This window comes from Erythranthe guttata, chromosome 7, assembly GCF_056151865.1.
Source record: "Erythranthe guttata isolate IM_541 chromosome 7, IM_541, whole genome shotgun sequence".
In the NCBI taxonomy this organism is placed as follows: Eukaryota; Viridiplantae; Streptophyta; class Magnoliopsida; order Lamiales; family Phrymaceae; genus Erythranthe; species Erythranthe guttata.
The window spans coordinates 13,193,478-13,218,349 of NC_142539.1; the positions used below are offsets into that span (position 1 = coordinate 13,193,478).

Below are 24,872 nucleotides of genomic sequence, written 5' to 3' on the forward strand. Positions count from 1 at the left end.
GCATAGATAAATCAACATGGACTAATGATCTTGATGATTCGAGCAAGCTGTTCAAACACTTAACAAAAAGATCAAACGTAGAGAGAATTTTGAAAGTAAGTAAGAAGAATCACCATACATGACGGGAACACAAAATCACAAACTCACACACTCAATAACACACGATAATTGCAATGCGAAATCAAAAGGATAGTGATATCAAATCCAGCATTAAATAACAAAGACTACAGACTTTGCCAAACTTCCTAAGAAACGTGGAGATGAGAGGAGTAAACTCAATAGATCCGGCTGCAACAAAAAAATAAATTTAACCGGCACATAAACAAAAATCCCGTCTCTCTTTCTCTCTTTTTTTTTTTTTTTTTCTTTTTTTTTTTTTTTTTTTTTTTTTTTTTAAAAAAATGCCTAATGCAAGACAAGAAGTAAACATGAGAAATAAACATGAGTGAAGAGACATATGTGAATAGGATACTGCATGGACAAACAAAACATATGGGATTTATCTTCACATTCACGATAAATGCAATCCCCAAAAATCCGACCGCCAATGCAACCAATAAACTTAATAATCCCAAGTCAAACACAAAGATGCTCTTATTAGGTAGCATACACACACGTCTAATGGTAGCTTTTTCCCATGAAAAACAGAGCAATTAAAAGGAATGAGATTATGGTGGTCGTGCAATGTGTAGTCCACTGGGCTTTCTAATTGAGCCTTGTAGTGAGTGTTCGGTCAAGTGGTTTACTGGCTCGACTCAACTAGGCTTCGAACTATTCACTAACCATATGTATAATTTATATTGGCCGTGCAATGTGTAGTCCCCTGGGCTTTCTAATTGAGCCGTGTAGCGAGCTTTCGGCCACGTGATTTACTGACTCGACTCAAAAAGGCTTCGAACTATTCACTGACCAAATGGTTGTAGATATATATATATTAGTAACAGTAGTTTAAGAGTAGCTTTCACTCATTAAAAGAGGCAGCTTTTCCCTATAAAAACATCCAACCATGACAAGACTATTCAGAGAAATAAATAAGTTGGAGCCTTTTAAGTAATCATTTCGGGAATTGGTGAAGTTCTACCCCCACAAAGTTTAGAAGTACACGAAGTATCAAACTCACATTTGTCTCAATCATATGCAGTATGCTTAATGCAGGTCCTATATGAGATGCAAAAACATATGAAGTGTCCTACCACTAAAAGTTGCAAGTCTGGACACACAGACTATTGCAACAGTTCATGCAACTACATCAGATTAAACAACATAAATTCCCAGCGATTTTCGCAAGGAATCAAATCTCTGTGCATCAAGGGTTTTTGCAAAAGCATCAGTTAATTCATTCTCCGTTGCAGCATAATCAATTGAGACAACCCCCTTTTCAACCAAGCCCCTTATGAAACGATGAAAAATATCAGTAAGCTTAGTTCTCGAATGCTGAATATGATTCATCGAATTATTTTTCGCACTCAAATTATCAAAATTCAGAAGATCAAGTTTCTTATGCCCCAATCCAATTTTGTCAACAGAACTGTTGGAACAGTTAGTACTAACATCACACGATTTTAAAGAAGTAATGGCAGATAAACAATTAAGATCAGACTTCTTTACCCAGATTTTTTGTTGAGTTTTATTCACTAAATCAACCTTTATCTTGGGTTTTTGAGACGACACAAAAGTGTGATCAATTTTAGCGGAAAGTGGTGAGCGGGCCATTATTCTTTTAACCATTTTCAAGTACTTAAAACACCTGGGTCGTATATGACCAGAAACATGACAAAAATGACAAATAGGCACAAAACGTTTTCTTTGAGATGATTGTGTTGATGCAACTGTCGCAACAGTCTGTGAAACAGTGGATTGTTTAACAAAATTGATTTTTCCTATTGGATATTCTTTCTGTTTCAAAGCATCATCAGATAGTTTATTACCCCATCTACCTAGATGGCCATAGTTCGGCTGATTTTTGTTCAAAAATTCATTCGAAGTTACTCTACCAGTATTAAACTTAGAAATAGCATCTTGGGTTTGAGCAAATTTAGCCTTCAAACTACCTATTTCTCTACTAGCAGAAATAACATTTTGTTCAAGAGTAGAAATTCGTACCTTCAATACTTTGTTTTCCTCAATTAGGACAAGCTTCTCTTTTTCTAAGAATTTATTTGACTCGCATACCTGAAGAAATTTTTCGTACATCCTCTCATAGCATTGCTTTATTTCTTCCAAGGTTGACACGTCATCATCGCTGTTGTATTCTGAATCCCCATCATCACCTGCAAGATTTAACGGAGTTAATCTTTTATCATGTATTGAATGCAAATTATCATACCTAAGTTCTGTCTGAGCTGTCTGTCCAACTGTTACAACAGTTTCAGCGACAGTTTCTTTGCACTCGCTTATCGGAGTAGTTCCTTCGTAGGCCTCTTGTAGAACATCCCATGCCTCCTTTGCTGATTTGCACATTGATATCAATTTGAATTGGTCGTCATCGATACAACTCAAGATAGCATTGGTTGCCTTGGAATTATGATCTGCTATTCGTACTTCTTCATCACTCCACTTTTCTTTTGGCGTTTGAATGATCTCGTGTGACTCATTCATTGAGGTAGGAGGTGTCCAACCAATTAGAATCGCGCGCCAAGCCCATTCGTCAATAGATTTGATGAACATCTTCATCCTTATTTTCCAATCATAGTAGTTCAATTCACCCAAGACAGGTGGTAGGAATGCGCCTTCCCGATGATTATTCATATCTGCACAAAAAAAATAAAAAAAATTAAATCCCAAAATCTCACTAAGTGTATCTAGTGACAGGCTCTGATACCAATTGTTAGAATTTATTTCGTGCAGATATAAATTATTTGTGTCAGATTCAGTTTTTCGTTACTGTTGCGTGAAGTGTTGCAACAGTTCGTGAAACAGTTCGTAAAAATAGAAATAAACGAGACACAAATTTTAATGTGGTTCGGATACAATTGTACCCTACATCCACGGGGACCTGCAAATAAAATTTACTAATTTTTAGTTTTACGAATACAATAATAGGACTTAATCAAAATAAAAAGACTCCCTCTTTGTTGACGCCGTTCTTGTATACTACGCTGAATTATAAATCTTCAATTTGCAGCACGTCCCTTGCTCCGCACGGTTGAACTCCCTTCAACGCTGAATCCCTCAGTCGGCGGATCGATCTCCTCCCGAGATCTGTTTAAGCCCCTCTCCCGAAGAACCGATCTTCTTTTTATATAGAAGAAGCAAACTTGTGATACTTCTTGAATCTTGGTGTCTTCACCACAAAGCCTTGAAGCCGATATATTTTCTATGAAAATCACGTATCACGATGGAACAATAAAAAACGAGAGGAAAAATATTTTCTGTGAACTCTCGATCAAAGACGTTCCGGGAGCAGCAAAGAAAAGAGAAATCTTTTTCTCTCAAAATAAAAGCGTAAGATCTGTTGTGCTCTGCTCCCTTATTTATACGTCATATGAGAACCTGTAAGATTCAAATAATTAAAAGACGTATAAGAATCACAAAAGATATTTAATAATGGGATAATGCCTTATCACAAGATATTTAAATCATAATCTAATTCTAATTTCCATATAAAATAATATCTTAATTAATGACAACATGTAAACCAAGGAAACCACTTCTTCCCTTTTCTTCTAAAAACACACGGCAACATGGAAGACTTGTTGCCCAAGACTTTGAGAATAATTAGACTCCAATTTTGATTCTAACAATAGGAGACCTACACACAAGAAAGTCTTGGGTTAAAATAAGAATAACTCTTTATAAGAATAATTCCTATTATAAATCAATTAATGACAAATTAAAAGAATTAAAAGCTTCAAGGACTCTTCCCTTCTTTAGCTCACTGTATGTGCAAACTTGTGGCACAAGTTTCATCTAATTCTCGTATAATTAGAATCCAAGGGATTCTAACAATCTCCCCCTTTGTCGTTGATTGATTATAATCATTTACTACCGCTGAGTAAAAACTCATCATCTCCATCTCTTTTAGCAACAAGAGTCCCATCAACTGCTGCAATAGTGAGTGCCACAGTTTCAGCAACTAGAGTCCCATCAACTGCTGCAATAGTGAGTGCCACAGTTTCAGCAACTGTTCCCACAGTAGTGGCTTCGGTAGGTGGTTCACAACGGAGTCAGCTCCCCCTGCATGTGTATCTCCCTCTGTGAATGATCCTTAGGCAGCTCCTCTTGTAAATGCATTCATTCTTCCCCTTTGCTTACTCGGCTTGATAGACTTGGAAGGCGGTGGATGACAACGTGGTAAATTATCCACGTGATAAGAGACTCAGCAAATAACGTCGGCATTAGCTCCTCCTTTTATATTCTTGTGAAGCTCTGGAGAAATCAAACAAGGAAACCAATTAATGACAATTACCACAATAATAATAAAAAGATGGAATTCCTTCTATTTTGGATAGACACGTTCAGGTGATTAATATGGAGAGATAATTTATTTCTTCTCAAATTATCTAATGAGATAACTAAGGAAATATGTTCCTCATATTAATACACATCTCCATAGAATTCCACTTGGTGTTGTGGACTTAGAATCCCACCGAGATTCTAACACTCTCCCCATTTGGCATTGATTGGTCAGAACATTTACTCCCCCTAAATATATGATATATATATGCATGAACAAGAGTCAGCAAATTCAAAATAACATCTGCACATATAAACTGTTGCAACAGTTCATCGAACTGTATGAGCTCTTAGCAAAAATAACCTAGAAAAGCAGATACTCAAAATGGTTCAAATAAGCAGGGAACAAAAGGATATGCAGTAACAAAATCAACTTCCCACAAAAAATATATGAAGTAGTAGAATCAACTTCCCTTCACAATACTCGTCAACTATGCCAATAGCTGAATGAATTCCTCATGAATTTCTGCATTATTCCAACAGCTGCTCAACAGTTGTCTGAACTCCCCCTGCATTCATGTATTGTTCCAGCAACTGTCGGATGCACTGTAGCAACAGTTCTCGGAACTCCCCCTGTGTTCATGCCAGCGTTGTTGTTATTTTCTCCCCCTGTGTTCATGCCAGAGTTTGGAAGATAGTATAAAAGTGTTATTGATGATTATTTAAATCGTGTCCTTAATCGAACTTATTACAAGACTTTATATAGGAAGATCTTGCTTCCTATTTTAACTCACTTTAATTGCGTTGAGATTTACATTAATTGCTCCATTACTAATAATAATTACATATTTTCCTTATTTATTCGGGAACAGTATCTCCGAGTCTTCTGCTTCTAACGGTTCTCGTTCATTTCGCACTTACCACTTCCTACTACTCTTTTTATTCGAGCTGAGACGTAGCTATGTACTTTACCCATGCAAGCTATATGTCAACGATCTCTATAATGTTAAGCTCTTCACCGGCTAACATCTGGCCCGCCATTGTTCTTGTCCTTCATTGAGTTTTTGGCCCAATAAGCTCAGTTCTGAAGGTGCGGTCCAAGCCCACTTCCTTGGCGTCCGAGGAACTCTTCTTTTGGCGCTCTTCTCTTTCCTAGTGGCGAGCTCTTTACTGTCTATAACTTCTGATAATAGCCCGTCGACCCCTTAAATCCTATTACTTCTCATGGATCACTTTATTTCGTCTTGAGAGCCCGACTTTGGGGTAAGTTTGGCCCAATCTTGCCAAACTGACCCCATCAGGGGCAAAATGGGATTTACACTTCTAATGCATGATGTCAGCTTATAGTATTGGAGTTTGATGCAGTTTTACAATTGCTTTACGTGATCCAGGGTAAAATGACTCTGCAGTATGCCCTCAAAGTACGAACTAAGGCAAAATCTGATTTACCTTTTCAATTTTGATGTGAGCTTGATTATAATTAATTAGTCACTAACCATATAACTTCAATTGACCTAATAATAACAGTCCTGGGAATTGAGAAAGCCTTGATGTATCCAATGAATACAATAAAGGCCAAGTACAAACCAAAGGTCATTAGAATAATGGTATAAAAACTTCTACCAGGACAAAAATCGTTAGAGAACACACAATTCCGCCAATCAATTAGTTTTCAATTCAACAACTATGTCTGTGACAACAGCAGCAGATGGTATGATAATTTTAACAAAATTATATCTATTTTTTTTATTTCATTGTCTTAATTGTATATGTATGTGATTCTGTTTCGTTTACTAGAATTGGCCAACATGGAAACAAGAGAGGCATCGCCTGCACATTTCTTAATCAAGATTGAATCCTTCTCCTTGCTTGAAAAGTGCGGAATCGATAAATACGAGACTAGAGAATTTTCTACTGGAGAATCTAAGTGGTGCGTATATATTATATTCTCTATTAAGCATTAGTTCATATGGTTGCAAATTAGAAAAGTAATTAGTTGATTTTAATTTGGAACTAATTGCATGTTCAGGAAACTAATAATCTATCCTGATGGAGATGATGACAAAACAAAAGATTGCAACGACTATATTTCTGTACACTTGGCTATAGCGAACACAAGTTCTTTGCCTGCAAATTGGGAAGTCAATGTTGTATTTAGCATCTTTCTCTTTAATCATATATCTACCAATTATCTCTCTTCACTAGGTATACTTTTTCTTCCTCTTTATAGTATAATTTCCGTAGTATGATTTATAATTGTACTAATTATTTGCCAAGTATGACATGTGGCAGGAAGAACAAGACGTTTCCTAGGAATGAAATCCGAATGGGGAATTCCAAAATTTATCTCTAAGAAAATTCTATTGGACCCGTCAAATGGATACCTAATTAACGACAGTTGTGTGTTTGGTGCCGAGGTTTTTGTCATCAAAAGTGAAACAGTCACTGAGTGTCTGTGTTTAATGAATGTTGATAATCCTTACAAGCGCGATTGGAAGATTCCAAACTTCTCTCAACTGGGTGATGTTTAGGAATCTGAAAAGTTCATCGCTGGAGACTAAAAATGGTACCGTCTTTTTAACATTACTACTATATTAATTTTCTAAAAATGTAATTAATATGACATGATTAACATTAATTTGTATAAATTTAGGAAAATTTGTCTTTACCCTAAAGGTAATGGAGAAGCAGCTGGACGAGGAGTATCTATCTATTTATACTATGTTGGCTTGGAAAGTGTCAAGGCATGTTATACCATAAAGATCAAAAACCAGGTTTCTGATGAACACAAGAATCGAATTAGTAAGTTATTGCATCAGTGATTTATAGTATACCACATTATGAACACGAGATTATAAATTAACTAGTCGAAATTGAATTCCCGGAGTTTCTGAATTGACTATTCTTAATATCAATTTATATATGTTTTTGCATTTCCTGGAACTATTTGTTGTCTGAATAAACGGTCGATATTAGAGCATATAGGGATAATGGGATTAAACTGCACTTCATTATCTAACTACAGTAGAACCTCGATAAATTAATAATCTCGCTTAATAATAGTTTTTTTCTGATCCCGGCTTAGTAAAAACCTACTAAATGATTAGTTCGATAATTTAATATTTCACTAAATTAATAGAATTTTGTTAGTCCTATAAAGTTTTAAGTGTACATTAATTAGTATTGTTTCGTAAGTGTTTCTTGAATTATTATTTCTCATTAAATACACACTTTTGTTTTGCAGTTGCTAACTGGTTTTCAGCTTCCGATACTAATTGGGGATGGCCTTCATTCATTGAGGTTGCAACTATGAATGATCCTAAGAAAGGATTCATTGTGAACGACTCTTGTCTTTTGGACATTGAAATCTCTATCCTAGCTGTTGCAAAACAATAACTTTTATATATATATATATATATATATATATGCTAATTTCCATGTACTGCGTCACTTTAGTTTTCTTACATGAAGTGTTAATTTACTACTCGAAATAGTGCGACCAAAAGTTGATATGCTACAAAGCAATTTGTTGTTTTTGCTAATGTTAATGTAAATGCTTAAACTATTATGTTAAATGCTAATACAAATCATAATGGTAAAATTAATGCTAATACTAGTACTTATACTAATATTGATTCTGTAACTTATATTGATGCAAATGTTGATGATACTCATGATACTGATACTGATACTCATGATAGTAATGCTAATACTGATATTGATACTAATAATAATATTCATGATATTAATATTGATACTTATACTCATGATATTAATACTAATACTTATACTCATGATACTGATTCTGATACTTATACTGATTATACTGATACTCATGATACAGATACTGATAGTGAGATTGATATTGATATTGATGTTGATACATATACTCGTGATACTGATGTTGATACGATATTGATATTGCTACTGATATTGGTACTGATATCGATATTGATATTGATGTTGATACTAAGACTAACACTGATCCACACACTGACGTTGACACTAATACTCGTACTCACACTGGTACTTAGACTAATAGTGGTATTCATGCTAATATTGATATTCATATCGATACTCATACTAACACTAATATTGATGCTTAGTATGAACATTAGCATTAATATTAGTATATACTAATATTAAATACTAATATTAATGCTAATGTTCATACTAAGCATCAATATTAGTGTTAGTATGAGTATTAGTATTAGTATTAACAATAGTCTAATTGGTATTATTACTAGTATTAGTGTTTGTATTAGTATGAATATTAGTATTGATATCAGTTTTTCCGCCGTTGACGTCGGTCAATGCCGGTCTGTGGCATAGATTTATTATTTTTTCATTGTTCTATCAAATTTTTTTCTTAACATATCTTACCTTATAAAAACAGTAATATTACTGTATTCCACATAAATATCAAACACAGTAGTGTCAAACACAGTAATATTACTATATTATTGTCTAACATATTAATATAAAAAAGCGCAAGATACTAATATTTATGTGTGACACAATTATGTTACAAAATAATATTGGTTTGTAACACCGTAATATTATTATGTTAACCAATAAACCAATTTTTTTTTAATATTAATGTGCTTGACAATAATATTAATTAATATACTAGACAATAATATTACTATCAACGATATTAATATTACTCTGTTGGCGGGTCAATGGTGAGAATAAAAATCGAATTGTCCTTAAAAAATAAGTCAATGCCACAGACCGACACGAAATTTCAATTCGAAAAAAAATTACTGTCTCCAGCAGTTATTTAACTGTCGAAGATAGTAATTTAACTGTTAATTGATTTTTTTTTCTTTTTTTTTTTTAATTTTTTTTTCTTAAAAATAAGTATTTTGTATTAATATTACTGTCTTGACTGCTAAATTACTGTCTCACACAGTAATATTACTGTTTGGGACAGTAATATTAGTAATATTACTGTTCGGAAATAAAATATTCATAATATTACTGTCCCAAACAATAATATTACTGTCTGAGACAGTAATCACTACAACAAAAAACATCTTTGTAGACACAAAAAAATGCCCCAATATATATTATTTTGGGACATTTATTCTTTTAGGGGCAAATAAAACATATGTCGCGTAGTTGTGTGTCGCAATAGCCTGTGGGGCATTTATTAAATGTCCCTACAAGTTTATCTTCTGAGGACACTCATATATGTCCCAATAAATTGTTTTTGAGACACAAATATGTATCCTCTTAATAAATCCATGTTTTTGCTTAATTATCCTTTTGGGACACTTACGTAGACGTAGAGACATTTATTTATGTTGCAATAATTTGATGTTAGGACACTATACATGACATTATATGTATACTGCATATCCTGCTAGGATTATTAAAATATACACGAAATATAAATGTAAACAACAAACAAAATATAACACTCTCGACTTTAATTAATCAAAAATTCAAATGTATCTGATCAGTCAAGTCATAGTACTGAATATCATAATAAGAATCATAATCCTATAACATAGAATCCGAATATCAGGATTAATCGATTAACTAATATTCTTATCTCTAACACTAGAAACTTAATGAGGATGATTCCCTCCCTATCATATTCTAGATGGCTTGGATCAACAATGAAACTAATCAATCAAAGCAACTGCATAAGCAACCTGCAGGTACAAAATTACACATTACTTAGTGCAATAAAAAACCAAGTTATAATAACAATACTTTCAGTAATGAGTAAACATATAAAAACAAAACGTAACATAAGATATCCCACAAAAGTGTACCTCTCATCAATAAGTACCACAAACAATTAGAAAACTTATACTATACCGAAACAAGCACTTGAAGAAACATGGAAAAAACAAAGAAGAATTTGAACTGTATTGAAAGATTAAGATTAATAAAACTATTTGTATTCTTAACCATTTACAAACGTTACTTTATCAACTTGCCCCCTTTGACTCATCCAAGTATCAACCAAATAATAATGATCAACTCTTATTATTCGGCAAAAGCAAAACATGGCAGAAGGTTCTAGTTATCCTTATTGAGATTCAATGGAAAATGAGCAGGATATCCAAATAAATGATTATTCTTCACATTAACTCTCTCCAAAGATCAATTTTCTTTTAAGTATAAACAACTGATAACCAAATCTAATAGACTACTCGATATAATAGCCAACCAACATAAGATGATAATATACAAAATGAAAATAAGTTACAAAAAATAGGGGAAAAAGAAAACATACGAAAGAAAGAGGCAATCGATAACAAGTTAAAAAAACAAGGAAAAAGGGAAAATATACCAATGAAAGCGGGCAATTGATATGTACTCGAAGAGCCTTTCCAATTATATGAATATCAGGAGGAAATCATTCGTCTCTTTCTTTTTGCCTAACATCAAGAATCTCAATTCAATAACTCGTAACAAAAATAAGCAGAAGACAAGGAGAAAATAAAAGAAAACATACCAAAAAAATGTTCAATCAATATGTATTCCAAGAGTTATCCAATTGTTTGAGCATATGTGTGTGAGAAACTTATTCTTGCCTCTTTGTTCAAATGGATATCAAAACGCTCCAACTCAATCAATACCTTCTGCCAAAAAGAAACAAAATAAGGGATAAACATAATGCAAAAGTAAACCTAACCTTTAGCCATGTTTCTAGTCTGAATGCAAAAGTAAACCTATCATTTTGCCATGTTTCTAGTCTGAATGAAAATCCTTGAAACTTTGTTCTTGCAAGACATATAACACAAAACATAAGAAAATGGGTAAGTTCAACAAACAATCTAGTGACAGAAAATGATAATGGACATCCCTTGAGGACTTAAGTACAATACAAAGAATATGAACGATTAACCTTATAAGGAACTATAACGGAAACGAAATAATACTTGAATAGTCTTGACTATCAGCCTTCCCCTGTAGCAACCAAACATCTTCAAACAATTATAAAAAAAATAGATTGCAAAATAATAGTCAGTATCATCAAAATTTAAACAAAGTAAATAGGTTGCTGATTTGGTCCGTAGGTCTTCGTCTTCCTCAAGCCAGCTCCGTTCGTACTCCGGTTAATGGACCTGCAACGCCGGGAGGGGTTCCCGGCGGGAAAACTCCGACGATCAAGTCAGTGATCGGAACAAAGACGTATATGTAATGTAATAGTAATTAGTGTATATATTTCTCGTGTGTGTGCGTATGTTGATTCTCTTATTTATAGATGAGGAAAGCTTGGCCTTCAAGGCTTTCCTTTTTTAGGGTTTCTCTTTTCCCCCAAGTCATGTATCTTGGGCCTGTATTGTCCTGGGCTCGCCTTACCTCGTTTTGGTATTGGGCTGGCGAGTTAAGGTACTCCCACGTGGTTCCGAGGTTCGCGCCATATGACGACTTCGCTCATAGTACCGAGCTAAGTCATCATGGGTTCTTCATTATGGGCCTATCATATTGGGCTTAACCTAATGGGCTTATGCTTATTTGTTACTTGTCAAACTAGCCCATATCAACTACTCCCCCTACTCCTTATTTATAATACGAGTTTGCTCCTTCTTACCTCGTGTTATAAGTACGGAGTACGAGGTGCGAGCTCGGACTTTGGTTCACGTCTGGTTGATGCACGCAACCTTTCCACTTTTCCTCCATTTAATTACTCTGACATCCCGTGTGGTCGATTCGAGTTCCCCAGGTCATCATGGAAAAATTTCAATCAGTGCTTTCAGCGTCGGATTTGAGGCATTCTGCATTGAATCTTGGCCGCCCGAAGAAACGGTTATGATTGACCTTCCCTTTTCCCTAGGTCATTATTGAGGAATTCCAATCGGCGCCTCTTGCATCGGATTCGGGGTGACCTACTTTGAATCTTGTCCATCCGAATAGACGGTCACGATCGAGCTTTCTCCTTTTCCTTCTTCTATAAATACCTGGCCCTTGCCATTTTTTTAAGATTTTTCCTTTTTCCACCCTCGTGCTTTCTCTTCTCTTATTACTTCTTCTCCGGCGAACCTGCTTTTCCGAGACAGAGATCTTATCCTTCGTGCCCATTTTCTACCCTGACAAAGGTACTACTTCTTTCCCCCATCTCTTATTACCCCCGCCTTTACTCTTCGAATTGATAATGTCTGCCCGTTCTCCCGATCCTTTCGGCCAAAGAGTGCCCTCCGGGGAGGGGGGTGAAAACCCCGCTTTTTCTATTTCTTCCTCGTCGGAGGAGGGACCTTACTTCTCCCCTTCGGGCAAACTTTTAGAACGGCCCAAGAAGAGGGGCAGAAAAGAGATTTCGTCTTCTGCGAGGAGTAGTTCTCCTTCCTTATCTGAAGGACGGGATCCGGATGACCAGTGGGGACCTAGTACCTTAAGCGAAGTAGATCTAGCTAACTTAGTTCGTGACATAGGCCTCCCTACCGATGTCGAGTTAATTCTGCCTTCGCGAGATGATCGCCCTCTAAACCCTCCTTTAGGCTTTAGTACTTGGTTTTCCGAGCAGTTCTACTTTGGTCTTTCTTTCCCCATCTCGCCTTGGTTCTCTGAAATTGCCCAACTATGTAATGTATCCCTCAACCAATTCCACCCTCACGCTATAATAATCATGACCGGATTTCGCATGCTGTGCGCCTGGTCGGGGGTGACTCCCACACCAGCTCGCTTTCGGAGCGTCATGGTTTTAAAGAATTCGAGTCCCTTCCATGTCTCCATCTCGGCCCGTCCGGGTTTCAAAATACTGATGCCACCTAACAAAACCGATGGGTGGCAAGGTCACTATTTCTTTGCCAGGAACCCTGTTGACACCCCCTATTTGTGTCCTTGGCTCGCCACCCTGCCCGAGAAGAAAAGGGGGAAACCTTTAGTGATTGATGAATGTTTATTAAAAATGATATCCCACTTTCAACCGAGCTACGGCGTCCCGGATAGCCTCACCAGCTTTCCGCCGATGCTTCGCCACTTCTACTTTCACGACAACGGCACGTACTCCCTAACCCGGGAAGATTTAGGTGGGTTTGGTTGCGATACATGCCTTTATCCCGGTTTATTGTGTTATCTCGGATACGTATTTTCGTCGTCTCATTAGTTCCGCGTCTATTTATTCTGCGCCTCATTTACTCATCCTATTTTTTCAATTTTGTGGACAGATTTAAGGATGAAGAGGATGTTCCGAGGTGACAAACCGGCTACTCGTCCATTCGAGCCGGAGCCTGGGTTCGAAGCATTCGAGTTCCAGCGTCCTCTGGTCGCTGAACCTGAAAAGCACTCCTCGGAGGAGGGATCTTTAAGACCCAGGCCTTCCAAGAAAAGCGCCGCGCCTCCTCGCGCCCGAGGTGGACCACGTACTGAGGATTCTGAACCTCCCAGGCGGTCTTCTGCCATAGTTCTGGCCTCGTCGCCACCTCCTCCTTCAACCGAAGAAACGGTGGAAAAAGAAACTGCTCCGAAGAAGCGGAGAACTGACCTGGCCCTTGGGGCGGCTGGGTCGTCCTTGCCTGCCGGTTTTGGGCTTCATCTCTGCCGCAACGCGGAGAATGCCATTGCTGCATGTCGGTCTTTGGCCTTTCCCACCGACATTGCCCATTTCGGGCAGATGAGTAAAGGCGACCGTCTCGAGCTACTTCTTCACAACATTACGCAGGTTTGTCTTATTTCGGATTATGCGAACCAATTCCTTAGTTTCATGCTCTTTATTCAGGGTTAACTTTGTTTGAATCTCTTACGTATGTAGCAATTTGCCATCGCCTTCTCGGGTCCTTTGGGATGGGACGACGTCTCGCGCGAGGCGTACGACAACCAAAGAAAAGAAGTGACTCAACTGCGAAAAGAAGTTCGAGGTCTGAAGGAGAGTTTGGCGATGTCAGAGTCGTCGAAAGAGGGGCTCTTTGCCGAAGTGAAGAGGCTGTCGGAGAGGGAGAAGATTCTTGAGGCTGAAAAGGACTCCCTTGCATCCCACAATGCCACCTTAGAGGAGAAAGCTAAGGGACTGTCTAACGAGTTGTTCGCGGCCGGAGTACAGGCTTCCACTAATTTCACCGAAGGGGTGAAGGAGGGACAGAGGCTGTTCCCGGGGTCGCCCGAGGGTCTTCGCTTCATCGAGGAGTTCGTTCGTCGCTTCTTTCACCGGCTATGGCGTTCGACTACTTTCACTCGGGAGGCTTCGGGTTTAGCTCGCTTCTTCTTCTCTTTGGCGGTTGCGGCTGTACGGAAGAGGCTGGGTGGTGCGGGCATCGAGTTCCCGTTGGTGGAAAGTGAATTGGCTGAGGACCTCCCCGATGACGTGATTCCGGGTTTTGAGGGGGATGTTAATGAAGATCCCAATTTGGAATGGTGGAGGCCGGTTTACCAGGGCCTCGTCGAAGAGTTCTCCCGTCAAGGGGCCATTACCGACTTCGCCGGAGACATTGGGGCCCTTGGGACAGTGACCATTCCAAACGATGTGCAGCCGGAACTCGTCTCACCGTCCCCTCCAGATGCTGAGAATCGAAGTGAAACAGACGCGGCGGTCCCGAAGTGAAGACTGCCAAAAACTTAGCCATTTTCTTGCTTTCATTTTGGTTATGTATTTTTAAACATTACTCTCTTTATTTCCTTTCGCCATGTATCCTTAACAATTTCTCCGTTTTTCCATATGCTTGAGATGTCTTTATTCGCTTTTATGTCTGTGTTGTTTTGGACTTCAGACTTAGTCTGTCAATATCCCCACTGATCTTCAGTAGTGTTTATCCCTTAAGCTTATCCATCAGTTCAATCTTGTACCACTCCTATATTTTAACTTAGTACCCAATCTTAATATTTTGCTTACGAATACGCGAGTTAACGCCACAATGAAACACGCGAGTTAACGCCACAATGAAACACGCGATTTAATGCCACAATAAAACACGCGATTTAACGCCACAATAAAACACGCGAGTTAACGCCACAATGAAACACGCGATTTAACGCCACAATAAAACACGCGAGTTAACGCCACAATGAAACACGCGAGTTAACGCCACAATGAAACACGCGATTTAACGCCACAATAAAACACGCGATTTAACGCCACAATAGAACACGCGATTTAACGCCACAATGAAACACGCGAGTTAACGCCACAATGAAACACGCGAGTTAACGCCACAATGAAACACGCGAGTTAACGCCACAATGAAACACGCGATTTAACGCCACAATAGAACACGCGAGTTAACGCCACAATGAAACACGCGAGTTAACGCCACAATGGAACACGCGAGTTAACGCCACAATGAAACACGCGAGTTAACGCCACAATGAAACACGCGATTTAACGCCACAATAGAACACGCGAGTTAACGCCACAATGAAACACGCGATTTAACGCCACAATAAAACACGCGATTTAACGCCACAATGAAACACGCGAGTTAACGCCACAGAAGAACACGCGATTTAACGCCACAATAAAACACGCGATTTAACGCCACAATGAAACACGTGAGTTAACGCCACAATGAAACACGCGATTTAACGCCACAATGAAACACGCGAGTTAACGCCACAGAAGAACACGCGATTTAACGCCACAATAAAACACGCGATTTAACGCCACAATGAAACACGCGAGTTAACGCCACAATGAAACACGCGATTTAACGCCACAATAAAATACGCGAATTAACGCCACAATGAGATACGCGAGTTAACGCCACAGTTATAACTTAAGTAAATAACACAAGTACTTTTTTAACGTGGAAACCCTCCAGATAAGGAGAGAAAAAACCACGGGGCCTAGCCCAGATCGGAAAATGGATGTTTATTAATGGTTTTTTGTGCGTACAAGGTGTGTCTCAATCTTATTGACTACCTGCCCCCCCTTTTTTTTTTTTTTTTTTTTTTTTTTTTTTTTTTTTTACGCGAAGAAGCGTTTCAGATGTATTATGTTCCAAGCCCGAGGTAACGGCTTCCCGTTGATGTCTGCCAACTCATACCCTCCGCCGGCCAAACACCTGGTGACTGTGTATGGTCCTTCCCAATTAGCCTCCAACTTTCCCGTGTGTTTTAGCGCGTCAGCTCGTCGCAAGACGAGGTCTCCGATCTGGAATGAGCGGGACCGCACCCCCTGATCATACCGAGCTTTGATCAAGTTTTTACTTCTTTCCATGTGCAAATACGCCGTTTCCCGGAGATCGAAAACTTCATCCAGCTGTGATCTTAAAGCATCATCGTTTGTTACTTCGTCAAATGCGGCGATGCGGAGCGTGTCCATTGCCACTTCGACCGGTATAACTGCTTCAGTTCCATAGGTTAACCGGAACGGTGTTTCGCCAGTAGCTGCTTTGGTTGTGGTCCGGTAAGACCAGAGGACGGAGGGCAACTCGTCTACCCAACTTCCACCTAGCTCGTCTAATCTTTTTTTCAACCCATTGACAATGGTCCGGTTTACGGACTCCACTTGTCCATTGGCCTGGGGGTGCGCTACTGCTACAAATTTTTGTGCAATTTTCATCTCTTCGCACCACGCTCGAATTTTCTTGCCGTTGAACTGAGTGCCGTTGTCCGATACAAGGCTTCGAGGTAGGCCAAACCGACAGCAGATATTTTTCCAAATGAAGTGCATGACCTCGTCTTCTGAGATTTTCGATAAGGCCTCGGCTTCAACCCACTTGGTAAAGTAGTCTACCGCAACAATGATGAACTTTTTTCGGCCAGTAGTTTGAGGGAATGGTCCCACCAGATCGATTCCCCATTGGGCGAAAGGGCATGGAGCACTCATGATGGTCATTTCCTCCCCCGGCTTGTGGATGAGCGAGGCATATTATTGGCACTGTACGCAGTGTTGAACATATCGGTGCGTGTCCTTCTTCATGCCAGTCCAGTAATATCCGGCCCGATGCAATTTCTGCATGAGGGCCCGAGCTCCTCCATGCTCACCACAACCACCTCGATGTACTTCATCCAGAACATGCTTTATCTCCTGCTTTCCCAGACACCTTGCATCTACTGTGGTGAAGTTCCTTTTATATAATGTCCCATGCCGTACGTAAAAGTGCCTTGCCTTATATGCCAAGCGGTGCTGTTCTCTCTTGGTGCCAGCTCGCTCTCCTCTGAAGTATTTGAACAAAGGCGTTCTCCAATCGGGCTCTTCGTCTATTACCATTATGCCCGGTGTTGGGGTAGGGGCAATAAGGATAGTGATCTTTCTTTCAATACAATCGACGACTGACGAGCCGACTTTAGCGAGGAAGTCAGCTCGCTGGTTGTCGTTTCTCGGAATTTGATGCATGGTACAGACCTCAAAAGTTTCTTGTACAGCTCGGGCTTTATTTACATAACTCTTCATTCTATCGTTTTTTATTTCGTAGTCCCCTTCGAGTTGGTGTATTACCAATTGAGAGTCGGAGTATATTCGCACCACTCGCGCTCCGAGCTCTTGAGCGATCTCCATACCTCGGATAAAAGCTTCATACTCTGCTTCATTATTGGAGACCCGAGGTAACCTAACGGCAAACTCGACTTCCGTTCCAGTGGGATCAATAACTATTATCCCTGCCCCCGCTCCCGAGGTCGTAGATGAACCATCCACGTAAATTTTCCACTCTTTTTCGATGGGTATCCTGGTGGTTTCTCGGATGAAATCTGCCAGCGCCTGTCCTTTGACCGAGGTACGGGGTTGATATTGAATCTCGTACTGTCCCAGCTCGATGGCCCATTTAACAATTCGCCCTGACGCGGTAGGTTGACCTAGGGTCTGCCGAAGGGGTAAGCTTGTGCGAATCACCATGGTATGCGACAGGAAATAAGGCCGGAGTCGTCGCGTAGTGAGGACCAGCGCGTACGCTATTTTCTCGACTTCAGAATATCGGCTTTCCGACGTAGTGAGGATCTTACTAGTATAGTAGATCGGTCTTTGTTGATTATTAACTTCCTTAAACAAAACCGAACTGATGGACTCATCGCCCACTGACAAGTATACAAACAGGGTTTCGCCCTTTTCAGGGGTGCTAAGAATCGGCAGGCAAGTAAGAGATCGTTTTAATGCTTCGAATGCGAGCTGGCATTCGGTGGTCCATTCGAACTGAGCTGTTTTCCTTAGTACTTTGAAGAAAGGCAGGCTCTTATCAGCCATTCGCGATATAAACCGAGCTAGGGCTACAACTTTTCCTGCCAAGGACTGGACTTCCTTGATGGAACGAGGAGGTGTCATCTGAAGTACGGCCTCCACTTTATCTTGGTTTACCTTGATGCCTTCCCGATTAACAATGTATCCCAGGAACTTTCCAGCTTGTACTGCGAATGCACACTTAGCAGGGTTTAACTTCATTCCATATAAACGAAGAGTTGCAAAGGTCTCAGCTAGGTCTGCGAGATGCGTAGAGCGCCTCTTGCTTTTAACCAACATGTCATCAACATAAACTTCAATGTTGCGTCCGAGTTGGGCCCGAAACATCCTATCCATCAATCGTTGATACGTGGCTCCTGCATTTTTCAGGCCGAAAGGCATCACCACGTAACAGTAAGTCCCCGTGGCGGTGACAAAACTTACTGCTGGCTGGTCCTTTTCGTCTAGCGGAATTTGGTGGTATCCCTGCGAGGCATCCATCATACTAAGTAGCTCGCATCCAGCAGTGGCATCTACAAGCTGATCTATGCGAGGTAAAGGATAATCGTCTTTCGGGCAAGCCTTATTTAAGTCCCTGAAATCGATACACATTCGCCATTGGCCATTGGCTTTCTGTACTAACACCGCATTGGACAGCCATGTAGGGAACTGAATTTCCCGGATGTGTCCGATTTCCAGAAGTCGTTGAACTTCCTTCAGTATGATTTCGTCTTTTTCTGTACCGAAGTGTCGCCGTTTTTGCTTGACGGGCCTGCATTCGGGTCGTAAATTAAGCCTGTGTACAGCAGTTCGCGGTGATATACCGGTCAAATCACTTGGTTGCCAAGCAAAAACATCTTCATTAGACCGCAATAACGCTATCAACTCGTCCCGAAGAGGTAGTTCTAAATCCTTACTTATCCGGGTTTGTTTCATCATCCCGGGGACGAGGTCGATTGTCATCAATTCGTCCATGGGTTGTACATGATTAACTTTATCCTCTGGATCAACTCGGGGGCGCTTCTCGTCTCCCAAATCTTCTTTGGTGAGGGTATCGCGCCGGCCTTTCTCTGCTATCTTAACCATTTCGACATAACACGATCTCGATTGGGCTTGGTCGCCCCTGACCTCTCCCACCATTCCATCAATTGGAAACTTAAGCTTTTGATGAATGGTCGAAGGGACTGCCCGAAAGGTATGTAACATGATTATTTTTGAGGCTACCGAGATGACGTCTCCTAGCCCGGTGAGTATCTCCTCCCGTAGGGCCTCCTGAAATCATCTGAATGTACCCTCTCTTCGGCGCTGGCGGTGGGGGCGGTGCTCGTGGCGGGTTCCCGAACTGGGCTTCACGCTTTTGTCCCCGAGGTGAATCTATCTTCACAAAATCCCCGATCTTGTTATCTCTGATGAGACGTTCCACTTCGTCTTTCAGATGTGCGCAGTCGTCGGTCGTATGTCCGTATTCATTATGAAAACGGCAAAAAGTACCCAATGTCGGATCTCAACGGGGGGCTCCGCGAGCGGTTCGAGGCCACCGCAGATCGGCTCTCTTCTCGATCGCGTACAACACCTGGGACAGAGGAGCCGTAAGGGGCTGATACGATTGGAATCGTGATCCCTTAGCGTCTGAGGCGATACCTCGGCCGGGGGTACTAGCATCCCTCCGAGGTAACAGTGGTTCTTTGACTCTTTTTACTTCGTTGGCTCACGTGTTCGCGGGTTGGTGAGATTCTTCTACTTTCTGCTGCCGGGCTTCTTCTAAGTTAATGAACCTAGATGCCCTCTCTAGGAGATGGTCAAAATCGGGCGAAGGTTCCAGCGCCAAAGCTCGGAAAAACTCATCATCTCTCAGTCCTTGCGAAAGAGCTGCCATGAGCACCTCGTCGCTGGTAGTGGGGACTTCTAAGGTAGCCGAAGTGAATCGTTTGATATAGTTTCTGAGACTTTCTTTCTCCTTCTGACGAACGCTAAATAGTGACAGAGAGGTCTTCTTACACTTCTTCGAGCTAGCAAACTGGTTCATGAAAGCTTTGGCAAGTTGTTCAAAAGATCGGATGGTTCCGGCAGGTAACAGACCGAACCATGCTTGGGCCGGACCTGCTAGAGTGGTGACTATTCAGTTGCCAAAAGAATAGTCAGTATTATCAAAATTGAGCACTGTATTATAACACAAATCCAAAATCACTAATTCAATTGTAGACTCCAGAGAAAGAGCCTTGACTAGATGATGCAAAAATCCTATTCCGGTATCTTTTTTGTCGAATTTAAATGTTCTTTAAAACCTAGTTTCAAATGATTAACACATATGCGAGAAAGACAAAAATCGATTGCCGTCAAATCGAAAATGGGGGCAAACATTCCTAGCCCTAACCTCTTTTTGCCGAACGTAAATTGTCTGTAAACCCTAATCTCAAAAGATTAAAACGATTGGGGGAGAGAGAATCAGAAGAGAGAAGAGAGAACAGAGGAACTGACCTTCATAATTTTTTACTCAATAAAATCTCTGCTTTGAGAAGATGTGATGTTAGGTGCAGACGAAATGAGTGTTGGGAGATGAAATGGGGTGGAAAGTAGATATAAACTAATAAATAAGACTTTCCTCTAAAAAAAGGAAATTTTATATTTATTTCTTTACTTCTTTTTTATTATTTTTTACGGTAATTTAGTATGGAGGTATAATTGTCCCTAGAGGTTTGGTAATTGGGGCTATATGACAAACACCCCTCATTCCATTTTGACTTCATGATAAATCCATTTTTTAATCCAAAATTTGACATAAATCCTTCCAAGCTCAATTATCCAAAATGCCCCTAATATACTCTCTCTCTCAAATTACTCCCACAAATCTCACGTTACGTCATTTAGTTTTTTTCTTTTTCATTCTTTCTTTTCGAATTTTTTCAAAAAAAATTTGGTTTTTTTAATTTCAATTTTTTTTAAAAAAAATATAATTGTAATTTTATTTAATTTTTTTATTTTTTCACCGGGTTTAAAAAATATAATTTTAACTCCCTATTTATTTACTTATTTTTTGCTTTTTATTCAAATTTTTTTAATTAACTTTTTTTTCCACCAAGATTACGAAAATTAAAATTCACTATATACTTATCGAAAACCACTATAAATTTTTGAAAACCACTATAAAATTACCATAAAATTCACTGTGAAATCAACATAGTCCCCAACAAACTTATCAAAATCCACTAAAAACATACGTAATCCATTACGAAGGAACGTAATTCACTACAATTAACACAACTCAAAAAATAACAACAAATAAAGTCGCAAATCCACTATTCAAAACATAAATCCACTATTTTGTCCACGGAAAAGTGCAACACCACCAACCCCAAAAAGGCCCGCACGACGTCATTCCGGGAGATATACTACGGCAACACCACCACTTCAGTGTCATTCACGCACGACCAAAACACGGGTTCAATTAAAACACCTCTCCCGTGGAACTCACAGCGGTGCCACATGTTTCCAGCCAAGTCTCCAGTCTCCTTAGTGGCCTCTGCAACCTTTTTCCCCCGTTTACACAAAACATCCTTAACCTGGTCGCATTATCTAACATCCCTCCCCACCGACATCGCTCCGCCTGTCAAGAAACTATAACAAAGAAAAAGAAATCAAAGACATGTCAATTCAATCCATTCAAAATATCCCTTTTCAAAGCAACTTAAAATCCACTCAAATGTTATCGAAATCCACTATATGGTTATGAAAATCCACTATAAAGTTATCGAAATCCACTATATAGTTATTTAAATCCACTATATGGTTATGAAAATCCACTATAAAGTTATCGAAATCCACTATATAGTTATCGAAATCCATTTATTGAAATCCACTACAAAGTTATCGAAATCCACTATAAAGTTATCGAAATCCACTATATAGTTTCGAAATCCATTTATTGAAATCCACTACAAAGTTATCAAAATCCTGTAGAAAATTAACTTACTCCCCAACCAAATTTACGTAATCAACTATGTAACTATCAAAATCCACTATTAAACTATACCAAATTTATTAATCATGTAGTAGATTACGATGCCAACAATATATATTCGTTCGACGAGTGTGTGTAACCAAGACCTGCATACCGGCAAAAATATATCAATTTTTCGTCCACAAGAGTTACATAATTGTTTTTTAAATTATAAATCAAGAGACGTAAATATGAATCACAATAACATTTTTATTATTGATAAAATCCCATGGCATATCAAGTCAAAGATCACCAAAAACTCATTTCAAAACTTAATTGCTTTATTGTTTGTGAGAGAGGGAGAGATATTTCAGAATAAATATAGAAGGAAAAAAAAAGAACAGTACAATAACGGTCCATTATTTCTTCACAAATTGCCAATTAAAGTGTTTCTTTTTTCCTATTCATTATATATTCATTCTTTCCCAATTTAACTTCAGATTGTAAAAAAAAATTAACAAATAATTATACAAATTATTTAAACAATCAAACAATAAAACATCAATCAAATCCAACATATCCCTTCTCAAGATAAAATAAAAAATCTAAATCCAACCCTATGGCTTAATTGAACCAAATACATAAAAGAAAACAAAAGAACAAATTGATAATCATTGACCCTAAAAAGAATCTAACAATCGTTACCTTCTTATTATGTTGTGTAACGGTGAGAGAAGACTAATATTGCTGGGATTTGACAAAAGAAATACGAAAGGGATCTATGAGTTGTGGATATCGTCTTCTACAGCCAAATCCATCTGCAAATAATAAAAATGTTATTTTTCTTCTTTTTCTTTTTTTCTCTTCACCGCTCACCCCTGCAAATTGCAGCGCTGGAGGCGAAACGATTAGAAGAGAATTTTTGCAGGGGTGAGCGGTGAAGAGAAAAAAAGAAAAAGAAGCAAGAAAGAGAAAGAGATCGTGAAGAGAAAAAGAAGCGAAAAGAGAATTTGCAGGGGTGAGGCAGAAAAGTGAAGAGAGAAAACGAAAGATAAAAAGAAGATCGTGGAATGAATATAGGGTGAAGGGTATAATGGTATTAAAATAATTAAATTATATTATTTATGGTGATTAATAATTTTTTGGACTTTTCTTAAAAAGAGAAAAAAAATATGGACTCACCTTAATTGGACAATGCATATGAGGGAGTTTTGTCAAATAATCCCTTGGTAATTAGATACAACTTATCAAATGTCCTAATAGTCTATATTTGGGACGCTTATAAAATAGTGTCCCTAACAAAATGTCGTAATAGATAATTTTTGTTGTAGTGAATTTAGCAGTCAAGAAAGTAATATTGATTAAAATATTTTTTTTCTAAGAAAAAACAAAATTTAAAAAAAAAAGTCAACGTCGGAATCTGGCAGGAAAAAAACAATCTCAGAAAAAAAATTATTTTCTTAAAAAAAAAATATTTTTTCAAAAAATTATTATTTTGAGGGTTAATGTGATATATTTGTTTAAATCCAGGGTCAATGTGTAATATTAAGGAAGTTAGAGCATAAATGATGTAATTGATAAGAATTATATTATGGAGGATATTTTAGACTAAAGACATTGGGATGAGTTTATTTAAAAAACTATTTTTTTTTGGACCAATGTGCATTTAAGTCCCTTGTGATGGACCTTTCTACCATTCGCCCATTAATTTAACGAAATATTTTTTAACACATTGTCTTCGAGTTGGGACCGGAAAAGCATATTATTTTAACAAGGTAGTACAACTGAATAAATTACTGGCATCGTCAAAATAAAATTTTCTTAAACAACCATAATGCTTGGTTTAGAACTGCTTGATAAGGGAGAGGCGGGGCCAGGAACATTTCATAGGGGGACCGTGGATTAACGGAAAGTTTACAGGGATTCAGGGGCAGCGCCCTCCGAATTGTTTTTGGACAAAATACACTTCACCCCCTATAATTTTTTTCATTTTCGCACTTTCCACCTTAAAATTCAGAAAGGGGATAACAGCCCCTCGAAATATTGTTTTAGTTGCACTTTGCTCAAAAAGTAAATTTTCGGTGAGCATTGTGCTACAAAAATTGCATTTTTAAACGGGCAATGTGCAGAAAAATAATGTTTTTAAAGGACAATGTGCAACGAAAAAACACTCAATTCTGGTTAATAATCCATTGAATTTTTGTTGTACAACAAGGATAACATTCACAATGAATCCTTTTTTTGGATCATTAACAGTCTCAAGCTCAATGAATGTGTTTCATTAATAAAAATTCTGAAATTACATAATAAATTGATATTGACAATAGTACTCATAATCTGAAACTCAAAGAATAAATCTGATCATTTATGCATATAATATAACAATATATGCCTTCACTCCTTCAGAATTACCTAAAAGTTGAGTGCTTGGACGAATTCGTATGAATGTTTTGCGAATAAGACTTTTTGGACTGAAAATTTCTTTCGGGA

At 38.6% G+C, this 24,872-nt stretch overlaps 2 long non-coding RNA genes across 5 annotated transcripts; both read right to left on the reverse strand.

The window, feature by feature from the left end:
- Positions 1–9,815: 9,815 nt before the first annotated feature.
- On the reverse strand, positions 9,816–21,020 carry LOC148769738 (uncharacterized). 3 transcript variants are annotated; one of them, XR_016032279.1, is made up of 4 exons: positions 20,924–21,020; positions 10,871–11,325; positions 10,706–10,793; positions 9,816–10,058 (listed from the first exon to the last, which is right to left on the reverse strand). It is a non-coding gene; the product is annotated as an uncharacterized LOC148769738 (long non-coding RNA). The 3 variants fall into 3 exon arrangements; XR_016032280.1 differs by lacking the exon at positions 20,924–21,020 and having other exon boundaries at positions 10,871–10,997; positions 11,088–11,414; XR_016032278.1 differs by lacking the exon at positions 20,924–21,020 and having other exon boundaries at positions 10,871–11,414.
- Positions 21,021–21,623: 603 nt separating this feature from the next.
- Positions 21,624–23,229, reverse strand: LOC148769739 (uncharacterized). 2 transcript variants are annotated; one of them, XR_016032282.1, is made up of 3 exons: positions 23,088–23,228; positions 22,476–22,549; positions 21,624–22,060 (listed from the first exon to the last, which is right to left on the reverse strand). It is a non-coding gene; the product is annotated as an uncharacterized LOC148769739 (long non-coding RNA). The 2 variants fall into 2 exon arrangements; XR_016032281.1 differs by lacking the exon at positions 22,476–22,549 and having other exon boundaries at positions 23,088–23,229.
- Between the last annotated feature and the right edge of the window lie 1,643 nt (positions 23,230–24,872).